Consider the following 20,510-nt stretch of genomic DNA (forward strand, 5'->3'; position numbering starts at 1 on the left):
ATATATATATATGTAATATATCTGGGTGATCTTATGATGTGTATATATATATATATATTCATGATTGTTATATCTTCTTAAATTGATCCTTTAATCATATATATTGTCTGTCTTTGTCTCTTTTTACAGGTTTTGATTTAAAGTGTGTTTTATCTGATATGAGTACAGCTATTACTAATTTTTTGTTCCTGATTTGTCTGGTATGTCATTTGCCAGCCTTTAAGCTTATCTATATTTTTATTTGTAAAGTGATTTTCTTATAAGCAGCACATAATTGGGTCTTGGCTTTTTCTTCTTTTTCTCATAAATTCAGCTAAACTATTTCTCTAAAAATTTATTTATATAAGGTGAATAAATTCCATGTACTTCATGTATACATATTTAAGAGCATAATGATACTTTCCACCCCATCATTCCTCCCACCCATGCTCCTAATCTCCCTCCTGTCTTATTTTTTCTTTTAATTATTATAATGACATATTTTCAGCTTATTATAATATTACAGCTTAACCCTCTACAAAATAAAGAATTCAAAAAGTAGTAAGAAGAAAAACCACTCTTTTTCAAGAGTATAGAGGGGCTAAAACAATAATCAAGTCTCAAAATGTCAATTTCACTCATCTATATTACACTTTTGTTCTTTGTATATTAATTTCAGCAAATCAGGGAAAGCAAATATCATTTGTCTTTTGGGACTGGCTTATTTCACTAAGCATAATAGTTTCCAGTTGCATCCATTTTAAGCTGACCTAATTGTTTGGGCTGGGGAATTCAATACTTCTACACTCAAGGTTAGAATTGATAGATAAGAATTAACATCTGTGATTTTGTTGATCGGTTTATGATTATATTTGCTTTTTAGTGAATTTAGTAGTGTCCTTTGTTTTCATGATGTTTACGTCTAATGAAGGACTCCCTTCAGAAATCCCAGTGAGACTCATCTGATGGTGGTATATTCTCTCCATTTTAGCTTATCTGGAAAATGCCTTATTTCTCCTTCACTTCTAAAGGATAATATTGTTGGATATATTTTTGGTTGGAAGAGTTTTTAATTTAAGACCTGAATATATCATGCCCATATCTTCTGGTCTGAAAAATTTCTGCTGAGAAGTTGTTGTTAGTCTATTATAAAGTTTTCATAACTTGGTACTTTTCTCTTACTATATTTAGGATTCTCTCCTTTAACTTTTGACAATTGGACTACAGTTTGCTTTGGAAAACTGTCTTTGGTGGAGTCTGCTTCTGGTCCTTCAAGCTCCTTGTATCTGGATTTCTATGTCTCTTTAAAGACTTGGAAATCTTCAACTATTATTTCATTTAGAAGGTTCTTAATGCCTTTCTTCCTCTCCTCTCATTCATAAATTCCTTATTTCACATGGAGTTTCTTCATTTTTTGACTTCTTTTCTCTTTATTTTTGTCTGATTAAATTATTTCAAAAGTCTTGTAATCCAGATCAGAAATTATTTCCCCCACCTGTTCTAATCTGCTTTTGAAGAACTAAGTAGGAAGGCGGGTGCTGCGGCTCAATAGGCTAATCCTCCCCCTGTGGCGCCGGCACAGCGGCTTCTAGTCCCGGTCCGGGTGCTGGATTCTATCCCGGTTGCTCCTCTTCCAGTCCAGCTCTCTGCTGTGGCCCAGGCATGCAGTGGAGGATGGCCCAAGTCCTTGGGCCCTGCACCCACATGGGAGACCAGAAGCACCTGGCTCCTGGCTTCGGATCAATGTGGTTCGCCAGCCGCAGTGTGCCAGCTGTAGCGGCCTTTGGGGTGTGAACCAACGGCAAAGGAAGACCTTTCTCTCTGTTTCTCTCTCACTGTCCACTCTGCCTGTCAAAAAAAAAAAAAAAAAAAAAAAAGAACTAAGTAATACTTTTAATTTCTTTGATTGAAGTTTTTATCTCCAAAATTTTTGCTTGGTTCTTCCTACTATTTCTCCCTGCTTGGTGAATTTTTCATGAATGTCACCTATTGGTTTTCTCATTTCTTTAACCTGTGTGTATGTATTCTCTTGCATTACATTGGGTTTCATTAAAAACCATTTCTTTGAATTTTATTTCTGGATCTTCTAAATTTTCTTCAGCTGAGGATCTAATTTTGGAGGATATTTTTTTTTTTTTTGGAAGTGTCATGCTGCCTTACTTCTTCATTTTCCCTGTATCCCTACAGTGACTTCTGTGAAATCTGGTGTAATAGTGCCCACTTCTTTATGGAGTGGGTTTTATTGGAAATGAGCATATGGTTTAGATGAAATTCAGTGTACCACCTGGCATCCTTTGGCATTGGTTCTAAGTGAGCCCAGTTGTGTAACCACTGAGTAATTTCTTTTGTTTAATCATTATCAGCTGTGTCTGTAAGTGACACAATGGTATGGTCTGCAGCAGTTCATCAGAATAGAAGTGTGACTTTGAGATGGATGCAGGCTTTCTAGGTTGTGTATCTTGACAGTCAGTTACACTAGGAGTTGAAATATCCAAGGTCTAGTTCTTGGTGTTAAAGAAAAAAGTAGGTTGTCCACTTGTCTCACTGGCAGTCCTGAGTGATATTGGGCCCTGTGGAACCAATAGCTGTGTGATGTAGATGGACCCTTAACCATGTAATGCTGGGAAAGTATAACTGGTGCTGTTTATAACCACAAAAGCTGCAGACCCAGGACTAAGGGATGTGAATTGAGCAATGATCCAGTCTGGGTGATAGGGTGAATAAAAAGTACACAGGAGATTTTGCACTAGCAATTATGGTCACAGGGAGGTGAAATTCAGGCAGGTTCTTCCCTAGGTCTCACCATGTAGGTTCCAGTGGTTTTAAGGAAACGAGTACTGCTGTCACAGTTCTGGTGTTGTAGCATACAGTGGAGTCATCACCCAGATCTCCCAGGGTAGGGTCTAGGTATTGGGAATAGTGATAGTCACCTGCCTGGAGCAGAGCAATGCCGATTCTGTGAGTCAGTGCCAAGTACTCTAAACAGCATAATACCAGCATCAACATCCCTGGTTCCACAAGGCACAGACCGAAGTGCATCTAGTTCTCATGTGGCATACAAGAGTGATTCTGTGGTTTGTGCATGGAGCTCCCAGACCTATGACCTATGAGATGTGAAGGGAACTTCCTCGCATCCAGTATGGATTTTTTTTTTACGGGTCTCTACTGGTGCTAGTCCCAAGAAACTGAGTGAACTAGGTAGAGTGAGTGAACACATGTCCCAGAATTATGTCCAAACCTATCACAGTTGCAGAATGCAGGGAGTTTTGCTCTCTGCCCTGTAAGTCGCTCTGACTCTGGCTCTGGTAGCTTCTGGCAGCCGTACAACAGAGATCAGCTGTGCAACTCAACATAGCTATCTGATTCCAGCGCTCTGTGATGGCAGGGGAAGGCAGGGAGGCAATGTGACTCTACTTTTCAAAGCAGTCACTGAGACTCCATTCAGTTCCCCAGGCTGGAGCTGAAGTCAGTGGGGCATTGTGGAATTCTCCCTCAGTTAAAGATTCCAATGGCAGGCAGATAAAAACTTCTTCCTATCTTGACTTGTAAAGATGGTGACTCCCAACCAGTAGCCAGCTTGGTGGATGCAGGGATGGGAGTGGTTGGCTGTGCAGCCAGTTCTGTGTGTCGTACTCTTTCCTTGTTGTTTCACAGAGTCTCTGTTCTGTTCTGTCACTTCTGCACAGAAAATCTCTCAGTCAGCCCCCTTTCGGAAACATGGCCCTTCTGTTGTTTTTCTGGTATCTTTCTGCAGCTGAGGTCTTTGTGGGTTCTCACTAGTCAGCCATCTTGCATCTCAAAAACATATTTCTGAGAGAGAGAACATTTAAGATCAGGTTGCATGTTCCTATTATCAATGGCAAGTTTCCGTTCTTTTGAAGAATGTTACTTTACTAGTGTGATCATGACTGTTTATTAAGCAACACTGAATAAGTGCATGGTGGGGTTATGACAGTGAAAAATTACTTGAAGTGTTTCCATCTATCTTATCAATTTTATTGTTTCTGGCTGAGTTTTAAGATACTTGATATCAGGCAAGAGGTTTATTGACAGCACCTTGACTTTGTGCTTTTTTTTTTTTTTTCCTTACAGGAACTGAAAAGTCTGCACATAATAGAGAGGTAAAAAGACCATGGCAAGAATTAAGCAGGGCTTTGCAGAAAAAGTAAAGTAGTCATCTTTTCCCCTTGACTTGAAGTGGCAACAGGAAAATAAAAGAACAAGAGGGTAATTTCTATGCTATGCACATACCTTTTAATTAATGATTAAAATTTATGATCTGTATAGTTTTAATTAAAATGCTTTTAAGCTTTCTGATACCAGAAGCACAAATTAAGTCAAAAAGCTGATATGAAGAAACAGAACTCTCTCCCATATCCATCCAAGAGTGTATATCTTTGCATCATATCAGATTACTATCAATTTATCTAAGATACATTTTATATTTTATAGGTATGTCTGGAAAATCTTTTGAAAACTAAAATTGTATAACTTGACAAGGCTACATATAATCAGACCTCATTGGCATTTAACAGATATTTAATAGATAAATAATGTCTTATTATTAATGTATTCTGCGGAGGTATAGTGGGTTAAAGCCCCAGGCTGCAGCACTGGCGTCCTATATGGACACTTGTTTGAGTCATGGCTGCTCCATTTCTGATCCAGTTCCCTGCTGATGTGCGTGGGAAAGCAACAGAGGTTGGCCCAAGTGCTTTAGCTTCTGCACCCACATGGGACACACGGAAGAAGCTCCTGGCTCCTGGCTTTGGATCTGCTCAGCTCCAGCCATTGCAGCCATTTGGGGACTGAAGCAGCAGCTGGAAGACCACTTTCTTTCTGACTCTATGTAACTCTGCCTTTCAAATACATAAAATCAATCTTTAAAAAATATTATATGCTGCAACATTTTGATAAAAGTTTCATAAAAGTCATTTATTCATAATTTTTTTTAACAAATAAGTGTTGAGATCTCTAGGCATATAAATAATATTTGCATCATAATCTCTGAAACCTTTGAAAATTATCTCATATGGCAAAAAGGACTTCAGGCATGATATTAAGGATTTTGAGATGCAGAGATGATCCCAGTGAACCCTAGGTTCTATACCTTGCACACTTTATGACATAGCTAAAAACAGATTTCAGTAGTATGGTCTACACAGCAAGGGAAGCAACCATAAACTCACAAACCACATTGCAAACTTGTGATGAGGAAAAAAAAAACTTTGAGCAAAATAAACATTGTTATTATAGCCAAAGAACTTTATAGAGGTCATTGGTATCTAATGTTTACTAATTTGGTACAATTGTTACTTCTATTTTAATATAAAATATGAAGAGATTTTCAAAATTTCACTGAAAATATACATTGTGAAAAAATTGCATGGGTTTCAAAAGTTTTTTGCACATAAATACACTTAATTTTAATTGAATTTTCCATGAACTTTTTGAAGCCCTGTTGTATTATATATGTTGATATTGTGATGCCAGATGAAAAATTTAATTTCAATTTATATTTTTAAAAAACATAAGCATATTTTGATGTTATGGCTCACTCATAGTATATTAACATTTTTTGGATATTTGAATGAAAAAACACTATTAAGAAAATAAGTCTACAGAGCCAGCATGCTGCTGTGTGGCATAAAACTCTGCTTGCAATGCTGACATCGATATGGGTGCTGGTTCCTGTACCAGATGCTGCTGCACTTCCCATCCAACTCTGCTACTGGCCTGGGAAAAGCATTAGAAGATGGCCTAAGTGTTTGGGCCCCTGCCACTCAAGTGAGAGACCTGGATGAAGCTCCTGATTCCAGGATTAAGCACGGCTCAGCACTGGCCATCTGGGGAGTGAACCAATGGAAGGAAGATCTCTCTCTCATCTCTCTCTTTCTTTCTTTTTCTCTTTCTCTTCTTTTTCTCTCTCTTTCTGTATGTCTTTCCTCTCCCTCTGTAACTTTGACTTTCAGAATAAATAAGTAAAACTTAAACAAAGAAAAAGTATAAATGTGTTGACTATACATGATTTAGTTGAGTCCAGGCCTAGTAATTGATACTTAGGAAGAAGTTAATCTGGTGCTGTTACAGTTTTACAATTATGGACACACTGAGCACTGTTTTATTTATTTTTCCAAATATAAGTGTATGGGAATCTGTTAATATCTTTTTAAAGCCGATTTTTTCTCTTTTGCTTTAGCCACACCAAGATTGTGAAGAACTAAACTGGCTTTTTTTTTTTTTGGTAATTTTTATAATGAACAGAACTGATGTGATTATTTTATGATGTTGTCTAAGATTCAAAGAGAAGTCATTCCATGTATCATTTTATTGGCTGGCTAGCTGTACAATGAAATCAATTTATTTCTGAAAAAACTATAAGTAGGCAGTAGAGCAGAGGGATAGAATTTTGTGATATGGGGGGCCGGTGCTGTGGCGTAGCAGGTAAAGCCTCTGCCTGTAGTGCAGACATCCCATATGGGCGCCGGTTCAAGTCCTGGCTGCTCCACTTCTGATCCAGCTCTCTGCTGTGGACTGGAAAAGCAGTAGAAGATGACCAAAGTCCTTGGGCTCCTGCACCCACGTGGGAGAACTGGAAGAAGCTCCTGGCTCCTGGCTTTGGATCAGCACAGCTCCAGCCCTTGCGACCAATTGGAGAGTGAACCAGTGGATGGAAGACCTCCCTCTCCCTCCCTCTCTCTCTCCCTATCTCTATCTCTGCCTCTCCTTCTCTCGATGTATAACTCTGACTTTCAAATATATAAACAAAAAAAGAATCTTGTGATATGGGAAGCAGAGATATGAAGCTTATAGACTGCTAACTTTAAAGATGGAAGAACTCTCTTAATTCATTCTCCACCCTACCTACCACTACTCTAGACCAACAATGCAACGAATGCAGCTCCAGAAACTGGAAAATATAATGAAATGGATTCCCACCCAGAGCCTTTGGAGTGAGCACAAACCAACCTGCAAAATGGTATTGCCCATTAAAACTCGTTTCACATTTCAGAACTCTAAAACCAAAGGTCACAAAACCTGAAATATGTGGAATCACCAATGTGGAAACCAATGCAGCAAACTGAAATACGCACCCACAATTTCAGTTTTATCACAGTGAGAGCGAGTTTATATTCATTATCAAACATTTTTTCCTAGTATCGCACCTTGCATTCATCCCTCAATTCTCAGAAATTTCACATTTGTTTCTTTGTCCAATGCATCTCTTTCACAAATGATTTCATAGATTTTGTGATTAATGTTTAAAATTTAAACAAATTTATGAAGATATTGTGTGAGTAGAGGGGTAATGAGTGGAGAGGAACTGAGGGTTCAGCACCTGTGCTACAGCCCAGGTGCATGCACCATCCAAGCTTCACACAGCTTCTGGGGTTCACATAGGCTGGAAATATCTAACTTGATTGCAGATTGGATTCCTAAAAAGACATGTAACTTATTATAATGTCATTTTCATAACATTATCATGATGAACACACTCCCATGATGCACATGAACTCCACTTTCATTATGCACCTGACAACCTGACACTTCTTGGATTTCCCTTATATACTGTAGTCCCACACTCAGCTTTACCATGGCACGTCCAAGATTTTGAAAAACCTAACAAGGAAATGGGTAGTACTCAAGCTCTTTCCCAACTCTATCTCCTTTGAAAATTAAATTCAGGCCTGCCTGAAGCAGCACCCTTGGCCTTGACTAAATAAGGTCAGAATTTGTGAAATAGGCCGGCGCCGCGGCTCACTAGGCTAATCCTCCGCCTAGCGGCGCCGGCACACCGGGTTCTAGTCCCGGTCGGGGCACCGGATTCTGTCCCGGTTGCCCCTCTTCCAGGCCAGCCCTCTGCTGTGGCCAGGGAGTGCAGTGGAGGATGGCCCAGGTGCTTGGGCCCTGCACCCCATGGGAGACCAGGAAAAGCACCTGGCTCCTGGCTCCTGCCATCGGATCAGCGCGGTGCGCCGGCCGCAGCGCGCCGGCCGCGGCGGCCATTGGAGGGTGAACCAACGGCAAAGGAAGACCTTTCTCTCTGTCTCTCTCTCTCACTGTCCACTCTGCCTGTCAAAAAAAAAAAAAAAAAAAAAAAAAAAAAAAAAAAAAAAAAAAAAAAAAAAAAAAAAAAAAAAAAAAAAAAAAAAAAAGAATTTGTGAAATCAAGAGGCTTCCATAGCCTTGGCAGCTCATGACAAGAGCCTCGGGTGATTACTGACATCATAAATAAGAGTGTCAATTGTTAAATCAACAACAGGAGTCACTGTGCACTTATTCCTCATGTGGGATCTCTGTCCTTAATGTGTTGTACTATGCGAATTAATGGTAAAACTAGTATTCAAACAGTACTTTATACTTTGAGTGTCTGTGTGGGTGCAAACTGTTGAAATGTTTACTTAGTATATACTAAATTGATCTTCTGTATATAAAGATAATTTAAAATGAATCTTAATGAAGAATGGGATGGGAGAGGGAATAGGAGATGGGATGGTTTGTGTGTGGGAGGGTGGTTATGGGGGGAAAAACTGCTATAATCCAAAAGTTGTACTTTCGAAATTTATATTAATAAATAAAAGTTTAAAAAAAATTGACAATTTTGAATCTTGTGAATTGCAACTCATTAGCTTCTGAATCTATCCACACTCATTGCTTGAGTGTTTTCTTTTGCTCTTTCCTGCTCATGTTTGGCATATGTCTCTTCTTTGAATTCTTTTCTCAGGTGGAGACAAAATTCTGCAATAAACTAACCAGAGGTCCCTTCAACATTATTATCTCCATTTCTCAACACTTATAGGATATTTGTAGGAAAAACAAAACAAAATTAAAACAAAGTTAAGAACTATTGTTGAAGCTGGTTCTATGGCTTAGAGGGTAGGCCACTGCCTGCAGTGCTGGCATCCCTTTGGGGCAGTGGTTGAGTCCTGACTGCTCCACTTCCAACCCAGCTCCCTGCTAATGTGCCTGGGAAAGTAGTGGAAGATGGCCCTAGTGCTTGGGCCCTTGCACTCATGTGGGAGACCCAGAGAAGGCCCTAGCTCCTACCTTCAGATTGGTCCAGCTCTGGCCATTCTGGTAATTTGGGGTGTGAATCAGAAGAAAGAATATTCTCTCTCTCTCTATCTCTCTCTGTGAGTCTCTCTCTGTCTCTTTCTGTTTGCCTCTTTGTGTGTATGTGTGTTTGTGTGTGTGTGTATGCAACTCTGTCTCTCAAAAATAAATAAATCATACAAAAGAATTAAAAAAAAGAACTGTGCTACAGAGTTGCTCAGTCCAATGAAGTAGCCACCAGCCAAATGTGGCTACTGAGCACTTGAAATGTGCCTGTGTTAGATCAAGATGTGCTATAAAAGTAAAATACATATATGCTTTCAAAGTCTTAAGCAAAAAAAAAAAATAAAACATCTCAGTAAAATTTTTATTGATCAGACATTCCTATAGATATTTTGGAGATAAGGGGTTAAATAATATATTATTAAAATGTCTTTTCTTGTTTTCCAGTTTTTTTCAAATTGTGCTTACAGAAACTTCAAAATGATTTATGTGGCTCAATTATTTCTGTTGAAATATGCTTACCTACAGTGTAAACTTAGAGAGTTTAGGTGCTTGCTACGGGTTGAATCCTGCCCTCCAAAACTCATTGGTTAAAATTTCAGTCTCTAGTACACCAGAATGCAGAATGTGACTTTATTTGGAAATTGGATCTTGCAGATATAATAGATTAAGATGAGATCATTAGGGTGGGTGTATTCTACAATGTGGGGAAAGTTTGGACACAAGGATATGAACACAGGGATATAAAATGTGAAGCTGAAAGCAGAGATGGGGGGTGATGTATTTATAAATTAATGAAACAATATTTCCAGGAAATGACCAGAAGTTGGGGGAGAGGCACAGACAGTGTTCCTTACTGGCTTCATAAGACACCGACCCTGCTGATACCATGTATTAGTCCTTTTTTTTTTTTTTTTTTTTTTTGTTACTTTAACTAAAATACCTGTGCGGAGCTTCTTGGGAAATAAAGAATTTCTTTCAGTTTACAATTTGGAGATTCCTGTCCAGGAGTGTCATCCCCGTAATCTGGTGTCTGTCAAGGTTGGTCTTGGTGAGTTCAGAGGAATGATCACATGATGAGTCAGGAAACAGAGGTAAACTTGATCTCAATATAATCAACACTTTCCCTAAAACCACCTTCTGAGGGCACACTCCCAATTACCCAAAACTTCTTACTGGGTCCAACTGCTAGTCACCAGAGTTAGGGCCAAGCTTCACCCTTAACCAATTGGCCATTAACATTAAGGAATTTAATTAAGGAGTTTAAACATCTGTATGAGTTTGGGTGAAACAAGTCCTGTTGTATCCATATTACATTGATTTCAGATGTTTAATCTCAACATTAAAGACAACACATTTTTGTGATTAAAGCTATTGAGAATGTTATTGTTAGGGCAGTATTAGCATACTGTACCTTTTCTCAGAGTGGTTTTCCACTGTGAAAACATATGCTTTATTAAGAAAAACAATAATAAAGAAATTATGTTATTGAAAGACATGATATAATATTGTTTCTTTATTAATAAATTAAATAAAAAGAACTTCTAACATCTCTTCTGCCCTTTTCATGTCCTCACTGTAACATTTGACTACATGTTACTGTTTTATGTCCACAGTGTTCTCTTTCTCAATTTTGTCAATCATAGTCTAGTCTACTTCTCTAACCCCTCATCTTCCTCATAGTCCTCCAATGTAGGTACCTTGAAGAGTTAAAAACTCAGGTCTTTTCTCTTTCTTAAATCCCATTTTGTGAACAACTTTTGATGAATTGCCAATCATAACTCAAATCTTGATTTGCCTCTGATAGCTAGAAAATTATCTAAACAAGGCATTTTCACTTATATTTCTCAGAGGAATCACAATTTGAACTTTTCTGCTATTTAATTGCCGTTAATTACAGTAGGAATTACCAGCTGCCAAGTACAGAATCCAGTTAATTACCCAGCTGTATTTCACTTGCCATATCCAAGTGATGATATCAATTGTGCAACATAACCTCTTACATTTCAATTCTGAAATATTTTCCTGGATTGCTTTAGCCTAAACATTCTTTTAATTCATACTTGGTTTACTGAAAGAGTTGGCTTAGTACATTCCTAAACCCCACCTACATCACTTCAAACTCAGATTTACCAAATAGTCATCTAGAAATTCAAATCTGACTGGATCACTATCTTACTTTCAACTTTTATCATTTTATCCATCCTCTGAATTCCACTGTCTTGATGTCAGCTTAAACTGCAAATTCTTTAAGAAATATATAAGGTACTTGAACATTTAATGACCCTGGTTGAAATATGTAATTTGGGAAATGAAAGTTATGATTGGGAGACAAAAAATCTTTGATTCTTAGGAAGCTACAGGGACACACATAGTGTGAAGTGACAGCTGTTCTGACATCAGTTGCTAGAGGGAAAAATTAACATTGTTACTAATAGAGAATGAATCTGGGGCCTGAGCTGTGGCATAGTAGGCTAAGTCCTGGCCTGTGGTGCAGGCATCCTGTACGGGCACCAGTTCATGTCCCAACTGTTCTCTGTCTGACCCGGCTCTGTTTAGGTCCTAGGAAGCCAGTGGATGATGGTCCAAGTGCTTGGGCCGTTGTCCATGTGTGGGAGACACAGAAGAAGGCCTGACTCCTGGCTTAGGTTCGGCCTGATTCCAGCAGTTGTTGCCATTTAAGAGTGAACCAGCAGGTGGAAAACCTTTCTGTCTATCTCCCTCTGTCTATAACTCTACTTCTCAAATGAATAAATAAAATCTTTAAAAAGATATAAAAGAAAGGATAGAAGTGTCAGAGAGTTAGTTTAATTGATACATAAAAAAAGAAAGAAACAAAAATGCCAAATCACCAAAAGGAGGAGAAAGAGAAGGAGATGGAAGAGGAAAAACGTACCATCATTTGCCATCATTTGGTTACTGCTAACCATAAAAGTAGTTGAAATAAAGGTAAGGAAGAATGATGGATCAGATCCTGATCCTAGGTCAGATTGCATTCTGGTAGACCCAGATAAAGCCCCAAACATTATTCTGTGTTTCAAAGAAATGTTATGCTGTGATAATTCTGCTGTAATAATTTTGATGTCTACTTTAGGAATCCCATTCCAAGATCAAAAGATATTATGAATAGTGAGAAGATATCCCAATGTGGTTGTTTAAAATAATCATTTGTGTCAATGAAAAAAGCAGATCTTGGTTATGTGCAGCAATGCAGAGATGGGTGGGATCTACACCTATTCCTTTTGAGTGTCAGTGTGCCATTTGAGTCTCTCTAATGGTGGTTCGTCTCATAATGTGATTTTTAATGGCTGTTTGTGTTTTGTTTGATTATTTTATTTACTTTGTTTTCAAAGGTAGACTTCTTTTCTAGGGAGAAAGAGAGAGAGAAAAAAAAAAAAAGAGAGAGAGAGAGAGACTTTCTACCCACTGGTCCACTCTCTGAGTGGCCATAATGGCCTGGTGTGGCCAAACCAAATCCAGGAGTCAGAAGCTTCATCCTGGTCTCCCATGTGGGTGCAGGGACTCAAGAAATTGGACCATCTTCCACTGCCTTCCCAGGCACATTACCTTGAAACTGGATCAGAGGTGGAGCAGCTGGGACTCAAATTGGTGCCCATATGGGATGCCAGTGTCAGAGGCAGCAGGTTTACCACCATGTCACAATGCTGTGCCCCCATTTTTTTCATTGTTGTCTCATATTGGATTATATGAATGCCACTAGAAAACAGTTTTTCATTTGCCTATTCAGAAGTTCTGTGAATTCAACAAATTTTGATAGTTGTTCTGTGAAATCATTCGTGCTGGCAATTCTTTAACCAGGCAGGAATAAATGTGGAGGTTCAGATATAAATGACACAGATATTTTGCCATGAAAATTTTCATGATCTTTCTTGAGGATTAAATGATGCCTTCCCCCACTTCATGTGACACACACACAATAAAAGTATGCTTATGCTCAACACGCTAGTACCTGTGATTGTGGACTCATTTGGAAATAGGAGTTTAGTAGATAAAACAATTTTACTGTGAAGTCATACTACATTATAGAAGGGCTTAAAATTCAACACCAGTGTCTTTATAATGAGAAAGGATTGGATACAGATATATATGAGGAAAAAAAAATCTGATGACAGAGGCGGAGATCGGACTGACACAGCTGCAATCCAAGGAATGCCAGGATATCGCATCAGAAGCTTTTCAATCTCCTGTCTGTGCATGTTGTTATGCTTTGATGCTGCATTTGTTGGTTTGAAACTCAAAAGGCCAACATAGGCCGGTTCACTGTGTTGCTGGAAGCAGAAAATTCTCATCTCTAATCTCTCCCCTACAATTAACTCTGTCTCCCCGTATAGAAAAGTATTTTTACCAATATACTGTGATATTATTTTCCCATAATATTTTTACACATCCTGTTCTAAGTATTGGAATTCTTTCTTTCCATTCTGAATCCAACTCCTCTTTTTTTTTTTTTTTTAGGATTTATTTATTTTATTTGAAAGAGTTGCACAAAGAGAGGGGAGGTAGAGAGAGAGAGAGAGAGAGAGAGAGATCTTCCGTCCAATGGTTCACTCCCCAATTGGCTGCAATGGCTGGAGCTGCATCCATCTGAAGCCAGGAGCCAGGAGCTTCTTCTAGGTCTCCTAATTGGGTGCAGGGGTCCAAAGACTTGGGCCATCTTCTAATGCTTTCCCAGGCCATAGTGGAGAGCTGGTTTGGAAGTAGAGCAGCCAGGTCTTGAACCGATGCCCTTGTGGGATGCTGACACTTCAGGCCAGGGTGTTAACCCACTGCACCACAGCGCTGGCCCCAACTCCTCTATTTTTGAATTAAGCCTATTTGAATAGGATGAGATAAGTATTTGATTTCCTTGTATTTTTGCATATGTCAGAAAATTATTAAAATATTGACTTATCAAGGATACAGGGAATCATTTTTTTATTATATAGCCTATGACTTAGCATAGATAGATAGTAAACAATTGTTGAATTAAAATATATAGGCCAGGGCAGGCATTGTGGCGTATCGGGTAAAGTCGATGCATGAGAGGCTGGTATCCCATAAGGGCTCTGGTTCAAGTCACGGTTGCTCCTCTCCTGATCCAGCCCCCTGCTAATAGCCTGGGAAAACAGAAAAATATGGCTCAAAAACTTGAGCCTCTGTCACCAATGTGGAAGACCCAGATGAAGCACACGGCTCCTGGCTTCAGCCTGGCCCAGTCCCAGCATTTGCAGCCATCTGGGGAGTGAACCAGCAGATGAAAATTCTCTGTGTGTCTCTCCCTTCTCTCTGTAACTTTCAAATAAATAAATAAATCCAGTATTCTGATGTGTCTTTAATATCAATGTTAATTAAAATGAATTTTTAAATTATTAAATAGAATTTTATTAGCATATCACAGTTTGCAGTATTTGTAGTATAAAGGAACTATTTTGCCATCTACCCTCTAAATGGTATATATTCAGTCATACTAGTTTGTTTCATTATTTGTAACAGATGCTTCACTAGGACACTAGAAACCTATCCTCCATACTGTTCTGATAAGGTAAATCATATAGCCTTTATGGAAAATGTTATGCATTATTTTTCTTTGAATCCTTAGTGTCTTGAAGTGTTGTTGACACAGAAACACCACAGAATATATTGTATGGGTAAATGATTAGTTGGGTGAATCAAAGTAAAACTTTATAAGTTCTAACATTCTAATGTCAACATTGAAATGTACTCTTGAAATATCTTCTCTTAGAGCAGGCATTTTTGAAATTTGGTAAATGCATTGCTCTCTGGGTTCTGTGCCAGTTTTTATTTTATGTGTTAGTACAGAGGCTGTCTTCCAATAGTGTTGGGTACACAATAGCCCTTTGGTGAATGAAAAATTATGGGCTTACAGTTGCATTCTTTTTCTGCTATCCACATCTCTGCCACTATTTCCAATTAGGTTACATTCAGGAATAATCAAGCTGAATGCATTCAGAAAACAAAACTCTTTCCATATCATATGATAAAGTTAAATGAAAGTTTCTCTTGGCAGAGCCAAGATCTTTTCAACTGAATTAAATTATGCTTCCCATTAGAATAACAAATATATATTATGCCAACTTTATTCACCACATAGATCATGTGTGTGACCTTAGGGTTAAATTATAACTTCAAAAGTTGCACTCAGGATGATTTCATCAGTAAGACAATAATAATATATGTCCAAAGCTCAGAAAATATCTCCTGTTTTTAGTCATAGAGTGCACATTTATTGAACATCTTCTTTGTGAAATTAATATCACAGTGAACCTCATATTTACTAAAGAATAACTATTTTTAGAATAAAATGCGATGATTTCTTTTATTTTAAAGATTTATTCAATTTAGACACAGAGTGTCAAAGAGAGGAGAGAAAGAGAGAGGGGCGAGAGAGAGAGAGAGAGAGAGAGAAGAAATCTTCCCTCCAGTGCTTCACTCCTCAAATGGCTTCAAAAATCGGAGCCGGACCAAACTGAAGCCAGGAGTCAGGAAGGCCATCTGCGTCTTCTACAACAATGGTGGCAGAGGTCCAACACCTGGGTCATCATTTGCTGCATTCCTGGGCACTTTACCTGGGAGCTGGATTGGAAGCAGAGCAGCCAGGACTTCAACTGGCATTCTGATACAGGATGTTGGAGTTGCAGGTGGTGACTTAACCCATTGCTGGTTTGTATGATAATTTTTATCTGAATAAGCGATATGTAAAGAATGCCATAGACATGCAGAAGATGTGAGATACAACTTGGGTTTTTTTTTTTTTTTTTTTTTTTTTTTTTAATCTCTAGCCCCTAACAACCTAGCTGGCTTCCGAGATGACCCTTCAAATCTTTGTTTTCTGTTGTACGGGGTAGAGGAATGGATATGTCTGATTTGCCCATTGTTAGTGGTGTGTATTACTAAGTCTATGCACAATATGCAGCATCCTTCTAAACATAATAATCATAGCAAATACTATCAATTCATCATAATTGTCTAACCTTCCTGATAATATTTTTGCCATTTTCCTATTCAGAATAAACTCTCATGAAACCTGTTAGAACTTTTCGAAAGAGTAGCCAACCAAGAATATATTGTACAAATAATTTGAGAAGAATTTCTAGTGAGAGTCACATTTGCATGACAATGTCACTTACAGTCAGCCATATCAATATGACCTGATAATAACTTGTATTTATTTGTTTATGCATACATGAGTATATGTGTTTTTGTGTTCATTTTTTACAATTTCTTTGTTGTTTGTATTATGCACATAAATCTGATACATGTATTTTAATGCTAAGAAATTTTATTATTTTTCTATTTTCAATTATAATTTATTCTGTATTGGATATAATGTGATTAAGAAAAATATTTGTTGAGCACCATGGGACATGTATGTAAAATAATATCAACTACTAAAACAAATGACATATTTTAAATATACTTAATATGATTAATATTTTATAAAAATATATATATTTTGTTATTCTGTATCTGATAAAGAAAACACTCATACTGATAATGAAACCAAAACTAGTATAAAAGGTAGAGATATGTATGATCTTTTATTATTGCTCTGGAACTCTGCATTTAATTTGTTCATGGAAACAAAATTATATTTGTCTGTATAACTCTCTAAATATGATTATCATACATTATGCCTTAAGAAAATTGCAGTTAAATATCTTCTTTGGGACCTGTTACTTGTGCTGGGCTGTACTTTATTAATGCATAGTAATTTTTTTTTCTCATAGTGATAGTAAGTTACATTTTATTGCCATGGCTTCTATATCATTTTTGATTAGCCATTAGTGGTTTAATTCACCTTGTGGACTATGAAAATGTAGTTTATAGGATAAATATTAACATCATTTATTTTCTATGACATTTTTACTTGAGAAACAGTCCTGCTAACATAATTATAAGATGATCTGGAGCTGTTAATTCTACAAAGTTCATTTGTGATTTCGTTGGAATTCCGAGGATTATGATAGCTACCAATTAATTTATACAATGTAATGAGTGCTTCATTTTGTTCACTGGGAATTAAAAAGATGTCCACATTATAGCTTTGTGTTTTTACAGAGACTCATTCATCCTTTATTCTTCTGTACATAATGATAATGAAATGGGTGATGTCTTCATATTTTCATTAAGAATAAAATAACTAGAAAAAATAAATATCATAAAATATTTTAATACAAAATATCTTGGATTACATTGAAGAAGTGGTGAATTTATGTTTTTTTTCTGACAAAATATAAAATTTTATTATCATGAATTTTCACATATTTTATATGCATATAGTTCTATTATATTAATCAGTGCAACCTAAAATACTAATATTTTATCATTATTTAATTTATTTTGTCATAAAGAGATCAATAATATGTTTTCTGATAGGTGTGAATATTATATATTGCAAAATACAGATATAGAGAGTGTCTTTTGTTCTTTTTGCCCCATGTTCATTTTTCAACATATCCTTTTAATTCTAATGTGTTGATTTATTTTATTATCACAGGATATTCAATAACCTACTATAATTTGGTTCCCATTGGGTATTTTAAAAAGGGTGTATTTTTATGTAAGCTGCATTTATTTTTTATTTTTTTAAATTTTTTAAATTTTTAAATTTTTTAAAATTTTTTATTTTTTTGACAGGCAGAGTGGACAGTAAGAGAGACAGAGTAGGGAAAGAAGGAGGGAGGGAGGAAGAGACAGACAGAGAGGGAGAGAGAGAGAGAGATTGATTTTTTCCATTTACTGGTTCACTCTCCAGATGGCCAAAATGGTCAGAGCTGGGTCAGGCCCAAGTCAGGATTCAGGAGCTTCATCTGGATCTCTCATGTGGGTATCAAAGGCCCCAGAACTTGGGTCATCTTCCCTTGCTTCTCCTAGATCAGTAGCAGAGAGCTGGGACTTGAACAGGTGCCTATAACAGATGCCGGCGCTGCAAGTGGTCACATTTTTTAATACATAAAAATTTTTTGAAAGATTATATTTATTTATTTGAGAGGTAGAGTTACAGACAGTGAGAGAGTGAGACAGAGAGAAAGGTATTCCTTCTGTTGGTTCACTCCCCAAATGGCCACAACGGCCGAAGCTGTGCATATGTGAAGCCAGGAGTCAGGAGCTTCTTCCAGGTCTTCCACACGGGTGCAGGGGCCCAAGGACTTGGGCCATCTTCTACTGCTTTTCCAGGCCATAGCAGAGAACTGGATAGGAAGAGGAGCAGCCGGGACTAGATCCGGTACCTATATGGGATGCCAGCACCGCAGGTGGAGGATTAACCTACTGCTCCACATCACTGGCCGCAATGCGTACAAATTTTATTATATAAATATAATTGCATTTATTAGTAAAGAAAAATACTTCTTGATATCAACTTAATAAAGCTGAAAAAATTGAGATTGTTTTTGTCAGGGTGTGGAAAAACAGGTACTCATATATTTATATTGTTGAATATAAATTGGTAAAAATGTTTGAAAATGGCTTGGGGATATTCATCAAACTTTTGAAATTATTCTACCATGCATTGCATGATGGCAATCTGGTCAATGATGGAATGCATGTATGAGAGTGGTCTCATAAGATTATAATGGAGCTGAAAAATTCCTGTTGCCTAGTGATTTCAGAGCCTTATAAAGTTATAGCATATTTATCAGGTGTTCATGGTGAGGTTGATGTAAACAAACCTCTGCATTGTTAGTCATATAGAATATCACACATACAATCATGATACTTAACAATAATAAATGGCTATGTTGAAAGTTTATCTTTACTATAATTTTAATCAGTATTTTAGAGTATATACCTTCTACATAAAATAAGTTTACTGTAAAGCAGTAGACTTCCGGGCTGGTGCTGGGGCCAAGCAGGCTAAGCCTCAGCCTGTGGCACCAGCACCCCATATGGGTGCCAGTTTGTGTCCCAGTTATCCTCTTTTGATCCAGCTCTCTGCTATGGCCCGAGAAAGCAACAGAAGATGGTCCAAGTGGTTGGGCCACCTGCACCAGTGTGGGAGACTGGAAGAAGTGCCTGGCTCTTGGCTTCAGTTCAGTCTTGCTGCAGCTTTTGCAGTCAATTGAGGAGTGAACCAACAGTTGGAAGACCTTTCTCTCTGTTTCTCCCTCTCTGTAACTCTACCTCCTAAATACATAATAATAATAATAATAATAATGAAGTATGCTATGTTTTGTCTACTGAAGTCTCATACTGTAATATTTACAGTATTTCTTAATTGCATCTACTTACTCTTACACTTGATTTGACCTCACATTTTGTTCAAGAACTGAGAACAATACAGAGTAGGTATGCGATACCGGACTGTATATCGAGTAGTTCCAGGGTTGTCCAGGAATTTTGAAGTTCTAATGAGACTTCTTAAGTGTTTCCCCAAAGTTTTATTTATTTATCATTTTCCAGACATTTATCAGTCAAATGATCACACATGCCTGTAAGGGAGATTGCTATAAAAATATTGGGTTGCAATTGTAGCATTATTTATTTTAAAGGATAATTTGAGATAAGCTCAACAAAAGTGTTTTAATAGAAAAAATAAAAAAGGAATGTAGTATCAAATCATAGGAGATGATCTGCATTTACAAAAGATATGGAAGGTTTCTGAATAATGTTATGGGAGACTGCAAGAGAAAGAGACAAACAGATCCCTAAGGTTCTTCCCTCCCTGGTATGCTTTAAGTGTTGACATCACCTGACTTTTTCCAATGCATAGGATAGGATTTTCCAAAGAGGACATCATCTCCACACTGTTTATAACACTCTGTTTTCTTAAGATTTATTATATTTATTTGAACGACAGAGTTAAGAGAGAGGTAGAGACATAGAGAGAGGTCTTCCATCTGCTGGTTCACTCCCCAAATAGCCACAATGGTTGGAGCTGGGCCTATCCGAAGCCAGGAGCCAGGAGCTTTCTCCAGGTCTCCCACTCAAATGCGGAGGCCCAAGGACTTGGACCATCCTCTGTTGCTTTCCCAGGCATATTAACAGGGAGCTAGAGCAGAAGTGGGACAGTGGGGACTTGAACTGGCACCCATATGGCGCGCTGGTGCTGCAGGCTGGGGCTCTAACCAGCTCCACCACAGCACCGGGCCCAATACTCTGTTTTCATCTGCAGGATATACTTGTTTATACTTTGGACCAGTTTGTTCTGCAGACAGTGCTTCATTGTCATGCTGGAATAAAAATATCTCCAGATCTGAAAAGGAAATTTATAAGAAAGTCAGTCTGATGGCTTGGAGCTCTCAGATACTGATCCTGCATTGTCAAGATTGTTGCTTTCTTCTGTTGTTTACTCGTTACTAGTAAAGACCTTATTGGGTGGCCGGCGCCGCGGCTCACTAGGCTAATCCTCCGCCTTGCGGCCGGCACACCGGGTTCTAGTCCCGGTTGGGGCGCCGGATTCTGTCCTGGTTGCCCCTCTTCCAGGCCAACTCTCTGCTGTGGCCCGGGAGTGC

Source organism: Oryctolagus cuniculus, chromosome 4 (genome assembly GCF_051225735.1).
Source record: "Oryctolagus cuniculus isolate XC-2025 breed Fujian yellow rabbit chromosome 4, ASM5122573v1, whole genome shotgun sequence".
Taxonomy (NCBI): Eukaryota; Metazoa; Chordata; class Mammalia; order Lagomorpha; family Leporidae; genus Oryctolagus; species Oryctolagus cuniculus.